The sequence below is a fragment of the Neopsephotus bourkii genome, unplaced genomic scaffold (genome assembly GCF_033783945.1).
Source record: "Neopsephotus bourkii isolate Nb327-2 ecotype Australia unplaced genomic scaffold, CSIRO-AGI_Nbou_v1 NB_1634, whole genome shotgun sequence".
Taxonomy (NCBI): domain Eukaryota; kingdom Metazoa; phylum Chordata; class Aves; order Psittaciformes; family Psittacidae; genus Neopsephotus; species Neopsephotus bourkii.
Window position 1 is genome coordinate 949887 of NW_026902109.1, and position 13074 is coordinate 962960.

The 13074-nt window shown below is 42.1% G+C and overlaps 1 long non-coding RNA gene across 1 annotated transcript in view; it reads right to left on the reverse strand.

Moving 5' to 3' along the window:
• The window catches only part of LOC133223271 (uncharacterized), a 49842-nt gene extending 38185 nt beyond the window's left edge, over positions 1-11657 (reverse strand). The window contains exon 1 of the long non-coding RNA XR_009728513.1: positions 11448-11657. This is a non-coding gene — a long non-coding RNA (uncharacterized LOC133223271). The remainder of the gene's footprint in view (positions 1-11447) is intronic.
• Between the last annotated feature and the right edge of the window lie 1417 nt (positions 11658-13074).

Consider the following 13074-nt stretch of genomic DNA (forward strand, 5'->3'; position numbering starts at 1 on the left):
CCAGAGCAAATACATGCGTGTTTGATTTTTATTTTGATGCCCCTCACAAAACTGCCATAAAAATTTAGTCTTCCCCCATGAAGCCATTTTATATTGAACCAAATACACTGCAAATGAACTCTGGCTTCCTGTTTGTACCCAAATACTGATATGGCATTTTTTCTGGGAAGAAACAGTCCCATCCATCTTCTACATTAAATTGATTAATTGTTTTTCCATTTGTATTCTTTGTGATGTTTCCTCAAAACACTCCACAAATTATCTAGCCCTTAGAAAGCCAGAAGTTGTTTAGTTTCCTCCCCCCACCACCCTTTAAACTTGAATGCAGCTTGAGAGACATTAGTTTTAACTGCTTCACTGTAGACGTGCTGGCACCATTGACAAAAAAAAAAAGGGGGGGCTCCACCACACAACGAAGATGCACACATTTCAGTAGTCAACAAAGATGCAAAAGTGACCCCCATTATTAGTGCTTGTGAGACTAGATTTACCATATTGTTAATCATTAAAGTCTAATTCAAAATTTGGACTGGCTTGTACTTACTCCATGCGTCATGAAGATTTACCAGAGCTCATTAACTGTGCTGATCTGCTCGTTTACTCTTTCTGCAACAACCATTTCCTAATGCATGAGCAGAAAAATGAAATACAGGTGATTTTTCTGTTTGAGCAGTGTTTGCTGCTTGATCTCAACAAATAGAAGCATCAGGAGTAATTTGCTTGTCAAGGGGACAGTAACTCTTCAAATCCCTCTAAAGAGACAATGAGTGGCAATGTAATGCTTTTGATCTGTCATAGTTATAAAAGAGAATGGATGCAAAGCTCACGTACCATGGGAAGGTCACTTACTTTTAAATGTCTAGGATTCCCTCTGTGGCTAATCCCAGCATGTCCCAAATAAGAGCTATTTTTAGGCACAATAGTGGGTCCGTTATACATCCTGTCCCTATAAAATGAGTGCCTTACTGGTGATCCTCCTGTAGGGTAGCTAATAAGTAGGTAGGAAAATGATGTCTCTCTACTTTTGGCTTGCATGCTATTGCAAGGAAGGACAGCAGGAGCGTCTCCTTTCTGGCGTCAAACAGTCCCCCTACGGCATACATGCAATTTAAATTATTACAAGGCAATGTTACAAGTATGAACCCTGGCACAAAATAAAGTAATTACATTTAATTAGGCAGCCAAAAAAGTGATGGCCTGAGACTCACTGCCTTAGATGTAGCCTTTTGTTGACTTAACACAGGACAGGTAATGAATGAAACTTCAAAGTGTAAGCAACTAAATTGCTACTTAATTAGTGGAGCCCTGGTCAAAAACACAGAAAAAAACCCCAAGACAAGAACTACTTCCCCCCCCCCCCACCCGAAAAGACTCAACAAACCCTCAATTTTCTTTTGTTAAAGGAATTCAGACAAAGATCCCATGTCTCAGAGAGGCCCTGAAATAAAGGATTATTCTATTAAGTATGTATTTGTGTTCAAAAACAAGTTTCTGGCTCTGTTTATGCAGAGTTTCCAAAAACTAGATTTGAGGTCCTGGAGCCTAACATTGCCCAAAAGGGAACCTAGATCAAACAAGTTACTAGCTCACAAATCTCACTTGCCTGCTGAATATCAGGTACAGATATTTAATCCTTTGTGTACCCTGATCTGCTGGTATACCAGCACTATGCAACCTACCACAGCAAGACAGCTTTCAGATGTCAGAAGCTGTGAAAGATTTAGAAAAAAGAAAGTAGGCATCATTACACTACATTTTTATGTATAACCTCTCTCAATTTTGCTGTTTCATATCCAGGATTGCATAGTTTGCCAGAACCCTCTCTGGAAAACTCTTTTGCTTCCATAAGCTTCCTGCTTCTTTATCATACAATTAAACATGGAAAACAAAAGTGGATCTGAGTAACATAATGAATTATGCTAGTCTGCCATCTCCAGGCCAGCATTTTATCCTAATTTCAGAGATGAAAACAAGCTATTTATTGTTCTCCTCCAACTCCTCACACACTTGCATCAGACTGTAAGTCTCCACTCTGGAAAGGTTCTTACAATGGAGTGGCAGAAGCCTCACCACCCAATGGAACTTTTATTTCATCTTGTCTTCCTACAACAGTGTATTTACTGGTGAGAATAGTTGGAAGCAAAATCACATGTATTACAAAGATTTCTACCTGTCTCAGATTTTCCCTCTCAGCCCTCTCACGAGCAACAGGTCTTTCAGCCCCTGACAATTTCACCCACTTTGAACTCCACTTCCTGCCCCCTATTTGTGTGTCTCACACCTTTTCCTTTTATTTCTCTCCTCACTCTGATCTTTTCCTCCTTCTTGTTATTCATCTCTCTAGAGCCAGTCTTTTAATTCCCACCTAATGTGCTGCTTTGCACTCTTCACTGCATATTTCGTGGCTGAGGTTAGAAGCAGCACAGGAAAAGGTGTGTATGATCAAAATATACAACTACATCCTTCTAAATCCTTTCTTTTACAAGCTTTAGAGGACTAAAATAATATTTTCTATTTTGGGGGAAGAAGGGAACTCTGTTGCCTTGTCATAGAATCAGAGAATAGTATGGGTTAGAAGACACCAGACCCTCAGAGGTCACCTAGTCCAACCCCCCTGCAATCAGCAGGGACACCTTCAACTAGACCAGGTTGCCCAGAACCACATTCAGCTTGGCCTTGAGTCATGTCCTTGTCCAACTCCCCCTCAAACAACTAAAACTACTAACAAAAAAGGGAACGTTTTGCTAGGGGACTTCTCACTGTCTGTCTGATTCCACATCTCAAAACTCTGGCAGCTGCTAGTTCTGTAGTAGTAGCTCTATATCCAGGAGTTTGTCCCAGTTGCATTCCAGAGTGGGCCATATGCAGAGTAGATGTGTGCTTCATTTCAGTTAGAAAGATATAGAAGGAGCTGGATTTAAGGGGTGAAAGAGACACTATCAGACCTCAGGGCAGAGGAAAAGTCATAGGCTTGGAGTTTAACTTGAGTTGTTGGCAACCAAATGGAGAAGACTTGATAAGCTGTTCAGCCTGAAGGAAACTCCAGGGAGACCTGAGAGAAGCCTTTCAGCATCTAAAGGGGCTGACAAGGAATCTGGGGAGGGACTTTTTACAAGGGCCTGTAGAGATAGGACAAGGGGAAATGACTTTAAATTGACAGAGGAAAGATTTACATATTAGGAAGAAGTTTTTCACTGTGAGGGTGGTGAGGCATTGAAACAGATTGTCCTGAGAAGCTGTGGCTGCTCCATCCCTGGAAATGTTCAAGGCCAGGTTGGACAGGGCTTTGAGCAACCTGGTCTAGTAGATTTCCATGGCTATAGTGTAGACCCATTAGATTCCTTTCATATTACCAATTTTTTTGCTCCCTCTGTCAATCCCCTGCTTGGAGGCATCTATCAGATTTAAAGGAACTAGAGAAGTAATTGCTCCTTGCTGAATAAACTGAAGAACACTAATCCCAAGACAAGACACAACAAACCCCCCATTCATACTTCCCAGTTTCTAGTTACTCCTCTCCCCAGGGCATTCATCATGAGGGGGTCTTTACACCTATAGAAGACCAAACTTTTCTGCATAGTTCATGGCTCAATTTCTGAACAGAAGCAATTTTATAACTCAATTTCTCTTTTCCCAACTTTACTCAGACAGCAATTTTCTATTTGTGGCCCAAGGCTTTCTGGCATTTGTCTCAACTTTCAATTCAGCTCCCAGTTTGGTATCAGCCTTATCAGCCCCATGACAGGCTTCTCCCCTCCCAGATGTGCCAGCTCACATTACTTCCCCATCAACGAATATGTCCCAGGCTTACTTTCACACACTTCTGCTAGTCCACTGCCCCAAGTGGTTTACTTTTTGATAGCCTCCCATTAGCCTCTCTTCCTGGTATGCAGGATAAAGGACTGTGGTAGGTTCACCCTGGCTGGATGCCAGGTGCCCAACAAAGCTGTTCTATCATTTCCCTTCCTCAGCTGGACAGGGGAGAGGAAAATATAACAAAAGTTTTATGGATTGAGATAAGCACAGGGAGAGATTATTCACCAATTACCATCACAGGCAAAACAGACTTGACTGAGGGAATAAATTTATTATCAATCAATCACATCAGAACAGGATAAAAAAAATAATAAAACCAAATCTTAGAAACACCTTCCTGCCATTCCTCCCTTCTTCCCAGGGCTTAACTTTTCTCTCAAGTTCTCTGCTTCTTCCCTTGAGCAGCACAGGGGGATGGGGAATGGGGGTCGCAGTCAGGTCATCACATGTTGTTTCTACTGCTTCCTCCCTCCCAGGGGGGAGGACTCCTCACACTCTTCCCTCACCCCAGTATGGCATCTCTCCCACAGAACACAGTTCTTCACAAACCTCTCCAACATGAGCCCTTCCCATAGACTGCAATTCTTCACTAACTACTCCAGCATGGGCCCTTTTCATAGGATACAGTCCTTCGGAAGTATACTGCCTCAGCATGGGTCCTGCATGGGAGTCACAAGTCCTGCCAGCAAACCTGTTCCAGTGTGGGCTCCCCTCTCCATGGGTCCACAGGTTCTTCCAGGGGCCTGCTTCAACACAGGCATCCCACAGGGTTACAGCCTCCTTCACACACCCACCTGCTCTGGCATGGGGTCCTCCATGGCCTGCAGGTAGATAATTGCTTCACCATGTACCTCCATTGGGCTTCAGGGTGACAGCCTGTTTCACCATGGCCTGCAGAGAAATCTCTGCTCCAGTACCTGAGGCACTTCATCCCCCTCCTCCTTCACTGACCTCTGCAGAGTTGTTTCTCTCACATATTCTCATCACTTCTTTCTCCAGCTGCAATTGCTCTTCCTTTACTAAACGAGATGTCTTTTGTGCCCATTTCTTCATATGTATAGGATACCAGCACAGGTTAAGCCATCGGTTCAGCTGCAGTGCCTGTTACAGTGGTTAGAGTAGCTGCAGTGCCTGTCATCTTTTTATCAGATCCAGAAAACTTTCCTTCCTCTTGATGGCACCAAGTAGTATTGAACAAGACTGAAATAGGCATGGGCCAAGCCCCAGCACATTGGAGTGATTTGTGCCTCTCTGGTATTGCCAGGGCGACAGCATACTTTTTCCAAATATTTCACTAGTTTTTCCAGATTTCGTACTTGTTCAGGGTTGACGTTCCAAGACACTGGAGGTACCCACTGTCCTAGGTACTTGCCCATACTATCCCACACACCCTGTCACTCATAATTGTCCATCTAGTCTTGGGTCAGATCTCTGGCTGTTATTCATAATAGTTGTTTAGCTTTAAACAAGACCTGAACTATATCCAGGTTAGATATAAGGAAGAAGTTCTTTACTGTGAGGGTGGTGAGGCACTGGAACAGGTTGCCTAAAGAAGTGGTAAATGCTCCATCCCTGGCAGTGTCCAAGGTCAGGTCGGATAGAGCCTTGGGCGTCGCTGCCTGTGGCAGGGTGGTTGGAACCAGATGATCTTAAGGTCCTTTCCAACCCACACCATTCTATGATTCTATGATTCTATATATAGCAACATGCTGGTTCCTAACAGATATGACCAGGTTTGTTTCAAGGATATTTGAAGGACATTCAAAATCTTTAAAGTTCTCAAACAGTACTGCAATCACCCTGGAGAAGAAGGATGATGTCAGAAGCAAGGAAAGCCATTCAAGAAACAGCTATTTTGAGAACAGGACATAGTATGCAGAGGTCATGTGCAAGCAGATCCCAAATGTAAGTGGAACCACCTCCAATTCTTGTCCTATGTATTTTTAAATCAAAAACTATCTTCCTTTTGTAGTACCATGCCTTTGGCTTAAAGGAAGCTATGGCTTGTCACTAAAAAAGAAAAATAAAACTCAGCAACTGAAGTTGAGGTTCCTGAAGGCCACCATAAGTACAATTATTCTAGAGAATAGAAAGATTTTTCATTCACTGTCACATAAATTTATTAAATTGAGCAACTTTTGGAATTTTTGGAGTACATTTTTGGAGGAATTCAGCTGAATCTGTATGCATGTACACTCCCAGAAGCCAGGCAGTAAAAGTTTCTACCTTACTGCTTATAGATAGTTTGATGAAAACTTCTAATTGGGTTTTTTATGCTTTAATAGAGGTAAAAATATTGTTGGTTATTGTAAAAAAAACAGTAACAGCATGATTGCTCTTAACTATTTATAAAAGCACTAGAACGTGGGGGAAACTAATACTGTTCTTTGAGTGCCACCGTTAAGAATGAACATACAGACAGTATCTTTTTTAATCATGCATGCACACTGAGAGGTAAAACACCCCTATTTTTGCCACTTACTGAAAGTGTCTAGGGAAAAATACAGTTCAATAGGCTTAGAAGAACGCAGAAAACAACTGACAGCAAGAGGTGTTTTCTGGAAAATATGTAAGCATTTCAGGATAGCTTATACAGGTTTGGGTAATTCACAGTATCCTAGTTGCTCTCTGATACTGACTGTTGTTGGTACAGTTGAAATTAAGCATATTTCATGACAAGAGGTAGAGATGTGCCCCCTCTTACCATGTCTTTGTGGACACAAACAGCACCGTACAACATGGGAGACCGCAGAAAAATTACATTCTTTCAAAGACTTCCATCAGTGTCACCTTTTGCATCTCTTTCAGGACCATTATGGCTTCCTCACAGTTTATTAACTGTACCTGTGCTTCACCTAGAAGTTCCAAGGTGGCTGTCAGGCAAGATTCATGGGATCTCCTGCAAACCTCACTTATCTTACTTTGCTTTGCTCATACCTAATCCATATGCAGGCTACAGGAATACCTAGCCACACAGGAAGGCTTAACTTCCAATACAGTCTGACAACTGTAAACTAAGGAATTACTCAGATACTAGTATAATAGGTACAATATTAAACACCAGGGGAAAAAACAAGAAGAAGAGAAAGAAACAGAAGCAGATGTTTGCATAGAAATAGCGTTTACTTTGTGTATGATAAATTCTGCAGTATGTTAGAGTTAAAAAGAAGGCTCCTTTCTGAGAGAGCATACCATTGTGATCCTATATGGATCAGATACATAGTTTAAGTTATGGGGGTTTCAGCTGACTGAAAAACTGTTTAGCACTTCAGGGTAGCAGTAAGAAAGCTGCTTTGCTCACATTCATTACAGCATTATAAAGAATGTTGTTGTGTTCTACTACAAGGTTTTTGTATGGGAAGAAGAGGTTTGCAGCCAGGGAACGATTAATCTGCATAACAGCAATACCAGTTACAGCCTACACAAAGTACAAGCAAAAACTAATTTCTTTCGAAACCATCAGCAAGTGTTAAGACAGCCCTGTGCTTTGAGGAGAATAAAGGCTTAGATCATGCCAAGGATAGGAGCAACCCGCTCCCCTTGAAGCACATCAACAGGACATCCTGCCAACAACACAGAGCCAATACCGTGCCTGACTCTCATTTTCCAAAACATATGCACTGCTAAAGGTGGATCAATGCCATCAGGAATGGATACATGTCTATCAGGAAGAGGAAAAAGATTTTATGTGAAGCTATCTTACAAATGACAATAGCCTGTCTCCCTTCCACCTCAAATACTCTTTTATTACTTCAAAAAATACTCTAAAATAGCCCTTTTCTCTCTTCTCTCCTGAAGAGAACAGCTTACCTTTCAGCTGGGAAAGGTTACGTTCTACCATGTACTTTCCTGCTTTATCAAGGCGGTCTCTGCCAGAGTGCAGTATCCTGTATCACACAGGGCCCTTCCTGGAAGGTAAGAACCAGCTGAAGCTAGTCCAGAGAGCTGCTTTTGTGCATCCATCTGGAATAACCAGACTCATCCATTCCATGAGAAGGGCTAGTCCTTGGAGAAGGGCTAGACAGAGGAGACACAATGACTATCTTCAAAATGATAATCATTCAAACTGATAAAAAGCCACTGCACACCCCAAGGAAACAGATCACCTCTGGATCTGCAGTGGATAGGGTAGAAGTAACAGAGAAGTGAACAGAGGGGTTTTAACAGAGAGGTAAACACAGGAAGAATGTCCAGGAAGGTTACAAATCTGCAACTGAGATGATGCAAGAATCTCACAGGAATGGCTTATCTGCAATCGTTCTTTACTTTGGGCAAGGGCCTGGATTTACTGATCGCTGGAGATCCCTCCCAGCCGTCTTTCTTCCATAATACTATATTCCCAGTGTTAAATTTCCCAGAACACAGGAAAATACCTATGCTCATGTAGAGTCACACCCCAAACAGAGGCTATTACGTGGAACAGTGTCATTGGTAGACAAGAATGACTTCAGCATGCAAGGTATCTCAGCCCCAGAGGCAAGGATCAATTTGCTTTCTCAGCAGCAGAATGTGTCCTGGAAGATACAGAGCAGGTGAGGAAGGGGCACTGGGGTTAAAAGCACAAGGAAGAATGAAAGCCCCCTTCCCATCACTCGATCTCAACCTCTTCCTCTGAAGACTACACCAGCAGGCCTCCACAACCCCCCTACCTACACTTTCTACAAAGAAGAGTCTACCCCCCTAGCCTCTTTAGAAGGCAGGAATGGCTCAGAAAAATACGAGTCCTCCTCCTTCATGACATATATAAGATGAAGGACAAAGCTGGGAAGGAAAAGCTAGCATAGATGTTGGATAGAATGGCATTCTCCTACTGCTGTCCCTGCGGGGCAGCAACTGCTGCTGTGGGGAAGACAGTAGGCACTGTCTTCTTTCACAATTAAATTCTTCCTATACAGGAAGGACCTACAGTCTTGTTTGGGGGTGGCCTAGGCAATACATTCTCCCACTGTGCCTTAAGCTGGCTCAAGAGGGAATGTCCTAACCTCGGGCTTAGATTTGCATGCTTAAGGTGTTTGCACTCAGCTTGCTTCTTGTGTGCCACAAACAGAAGAGCTGGGCTCTACATTGTCAGGAGGTAAGTAGTGGCAGACATGTTTCACTTAGCAATTGCTGACATTTTAGTGGACCCACACTACCACATTTTCAAGGATATTTATGAGAAGGACAAGCGTACAGAATTACAGGTAAGCCTCAGCTGTTTTTTCTTCCTGATCTCCATCACCCAGCTTCATGTGAGCGCGTGAGCAGTCAAACACGCACAGCAGGAGCTGCCCTTCTGACACTTTAATTTACCCCACCTCCCAGCATTCCTACATATATAAAAAGTATACAAACTCTGTCACTGAAGTACTGTATTCCTTTGTAAATTAGCAAAGCCAATGCTATGTCAGAGACCAGCAAATGTTTTCAAAAGGACCTGGGTGCTTGCCAGAAGTGCAGACAGGGCACAGTAAACAGGAGGAGGGGTAAGCAGCTTAGTAAACAGTACTGAGCAGGGGATGCTGTCAAGTTGAAAGACAATCACAGAAAAATGTGTCTCAGCACCACATTCAGTTATGACTCTGGGAAGGTTATTTAGTCCACCATAATGCTACCTGTTTTACCTTCCATCACTTCTTAATCTAAATTTCCAAGTGTGGGACAAACTACAAAGTATGGTTGCTTGCAAAGCAAGAACATGGGAACAGATATTTTCAGTGAATCAGACTTCCTTCAAAGCCAGCCCAAACGCATCTTAGCATAGGCCTGTACAAGCAATAGGGAAGGATTAGCAGCTCAGCCCACCCTCAGAGCAGCCAGCTCATCTCTTGCACAGTAGGCAAATACCACAGATTTACCTCCCTACCCTTCTTTGCTAAAGCCAGCTCTGGGCCTACTATCAATAATTATGATTTTCTCTTGCAAAGAATACAAAAACATACTTAGCTTTGAATTGCAGCAAAAATCAGATTTGCTAGGAAGAAGTATAAGGGTATAACTAAGTGTGGAAGTACGGGCATGCAGGTGGCCTAACTTTCCCATGTAATTACCGATTATTTACTTCTTCCCAATCAGGCTGCAGGGAACATGCAGCAAGGCAGCTTTAAAGGATGATTTCAGAAGGTGTTTTCCTAAGCTGCTTATTCTAATCACACAAGTATCCTTCTAACCATACTTGTTACAGTGAAGAGTTTGTTATGAACCACTGACAGTTTTAACATCTTGCCTCACTGCACTTTTGAGAAGAAATACACCTCTGTCAGTATTTGACTGGTATTTACAGCAGTGATAACAGAACCAATGTACTAATAATTTCCTCAGTGATACTTTATGACATGAGTGCAGATTATCTCTTTTGTCATTACAATATGGAAAAACAGAATTAAAATGATTTTATAAATACTTCCTAGGAAAAAACAAGTGAAAGAAAACAGGTCTCAGAAAATATAAAGTATATAAGACAATTACTTTCAAGTTATTGCAAGGGGAAACAGTCCAAACTGTGCCCTTTTGAAATAGCTCATTGCACCTTTGAAACACTAAATTAGAACATTTCTCTAGAAGCAGAAAACAGCATAAGGTCTCATAGGGCACAAGAGAAAAGCAAGCAATTCAGTGGATTACACAACACCAAGAACTCTTTTCCATTGTAGACAGGGTATGACAATCACTTAAATACAGTCCATGATGTGAGAAGGTACCAGAGAAGACTGAGTTTTTTCAAGCTACAAAACCCAGAATATCTCCTGTTCCCCGCCATAACATTTAGAAAGGGGCATAAAATTTAGAGAGGTTTTGTAAATTGAAGACAAGGAGAATTTTTTTGTAACAAATCAGGAAGTTCCTTTTTAATCCAATAGTAGAATTAATTAGCTGTTTATGAAGCATTTCTGTGGACCGTGTGCCTTTGTTAGGCTTAAAAGACCAGATCTGTTAAATTCTGAGTATTTCATAGGTGTCATTGTACAGCTGGCCTACAGCTGTGAGCAACCATATTTTGAAATAATTAGTCTGAAATACACCTGGGACTTATTTACCAAATGAAATGCAAAAAAAATTGTTATTGAGAAAAACTTAGCTATACTGTCCCCTTTTTATCCTTGGCTTAAAAACTAACACGCGCATTTACTCTTTGAAACATGCACAGTTTTATGGCCACTCTGTATTCCTTTTAAAAGACAGCTTACCATTGCTGCAATAACAATTCAAATACAGAAAATGTTGGTGGCATACCACAGGAAAGTGAGCTTGCTTCTTTTTGAACAGAATTAGCCAGGCAAATAATAAATATCACAATAAGATTTTAACCATGCTGCCCTGTTATTTTCATATACAATTATCCATCACACATAAAATCTGATCAGTTGTGTCAAAGATTACTACTGAAATCTACCAAAATCGATGGCTTGTCTCAGTTGATCGCAGGGGCATTAAAACACTTGTAGAAACCAAGGTACATCAGCTGGCATAGTGTTCTTGGCCACCCATAACAGTGGAAAGCAACAATAACAAAGAAAATAAATGCCTATAATGCCTATGCTTTTTTCCCCTGTGTAGACACTGCTACAGAAATTTCTGAACTGTAGATTTGGCTTTTGGAAGCCAGCATTGTGCTCACACACACATTAACTATTCATTTTGATTTGTCTTACCTGAGTGTAAAAAACCTCACTAAGAAAACATTAAGAACCAAAACCCTAAGGTCAAAATACATCTTGTCCAGCCAACATTTTCATACTGCAAGCTAGCACTCACTGAACTGCATAGTATTTAATACTTGCTTCTTCCATCCATTTTAACAGTGCCAATCACACACAACAATTTTTACCTAACCCTTTTCTCCTGCTCTCCTCATTAGATAAGGAGTGGCCTTCCAGATTAAATGCAGGTGCTCTTGCCTGACTCACAGTCATTTGAGTGAGTGAGGTGACTAATTACTGCTGATATAAATCCCCAAAACCCCACCAATACCCACAAACTAGGGATATCTGAATCTCTGCAGGCCATTGGTTAGAGTTAGGCTGCCCTTGATAAAGAGATGCTGAAGCTGCTTCCAGCCCTAACAAAACAGTATCAGTGGCTGAGATGCAGCACTCTGTACCCATGGAGATATTTCAAGGGTCTCCTTGGACTTAACGGCAGAGCCCCAGCAGCTGCACCTTCTTGATGCAGCTCCAGTGCCAGCGCTCCCAGGTCCTACAGCACCAGCTAAGGCCCTACAGTGCCACCACTGCAGTCCAGACTCCAAAGAGCATTGTTGCTGCAAGCATGGAGTGAGGGAACTCTATGATATTTCTTCCATCACTTGCCATTTTACAGAGCATGAGAAACTTTTAGCTGATACAGGGATTTTAACATGACTGACATTCTCACCCTGTGGACACTTCATTGCTACAGTCTCAGCTGTGCTATCTCATCTTCTCAAACTGAAGGTCATGGTCAGAGCAGCCTGGCAGTCTTTCTAATGGGACCTCAGAGCAGTGTCTGAGGTATTATCAGTCGCATTGAGTGCTGTGTTGCAGCTTTTGCACTACAATTTGGCACAGCTCCCACAGAGCTAGGGTTCAGTCTTGCTATCATAGCTTTTAGCAGTTTTATGCCAAGAGTGCGCAGTCCAGCCAAAAGAGATGGCCTTCTCCCTGGTAGATGATACCACATCAGTGTTTTAGCTGTACTCTGTGGAACGTGGATCAGACTAAGGGGTCTCGCTTGTTCTGTGTCCTAAAGTCCAGGCTAACAACAGTGTCCTCTCAATGTTTGACTAACATATGTAATTAATACCCACCAGAACAAGTTGGGAAAATCCCAGGGGATCTCAGAGCCTTGTTGCTATCATGCACACTCCACAGCAACGGACAGGAGGTTATGTAGTCCCAGGGAGCTATGATGAAGCTGCTGTTAACTTTAGTAACAAGTAGTTGTGCAACACCATTTTTTAGACACCCACAGAAACAGAACAGCCCTGGCCAGCCCAGGTACAGAGCTACAGACTAGGAACTGCGGTGCATGCAAGTCATAAAAGGAGCACAGAAATGTGACTGAGGTGGTATTGGTGAGCAAGGTAAATAGCTTTGCAGCGGCTGCCAAACCACTTGTTTTGCTGTTTGCGCATTACATCAACAGCATCCATCACCTCCACAAGCTTTGCAGAAACACCTCAGTTTTCTTTTCCTGTACTTCATCTATTTTTCTTCTCTCTCACACATACACTTCACCTCATACTCAAACAACAGGAATAAATTATTACATCTTTAGACATCGTGGCAACAGAGGCACTAT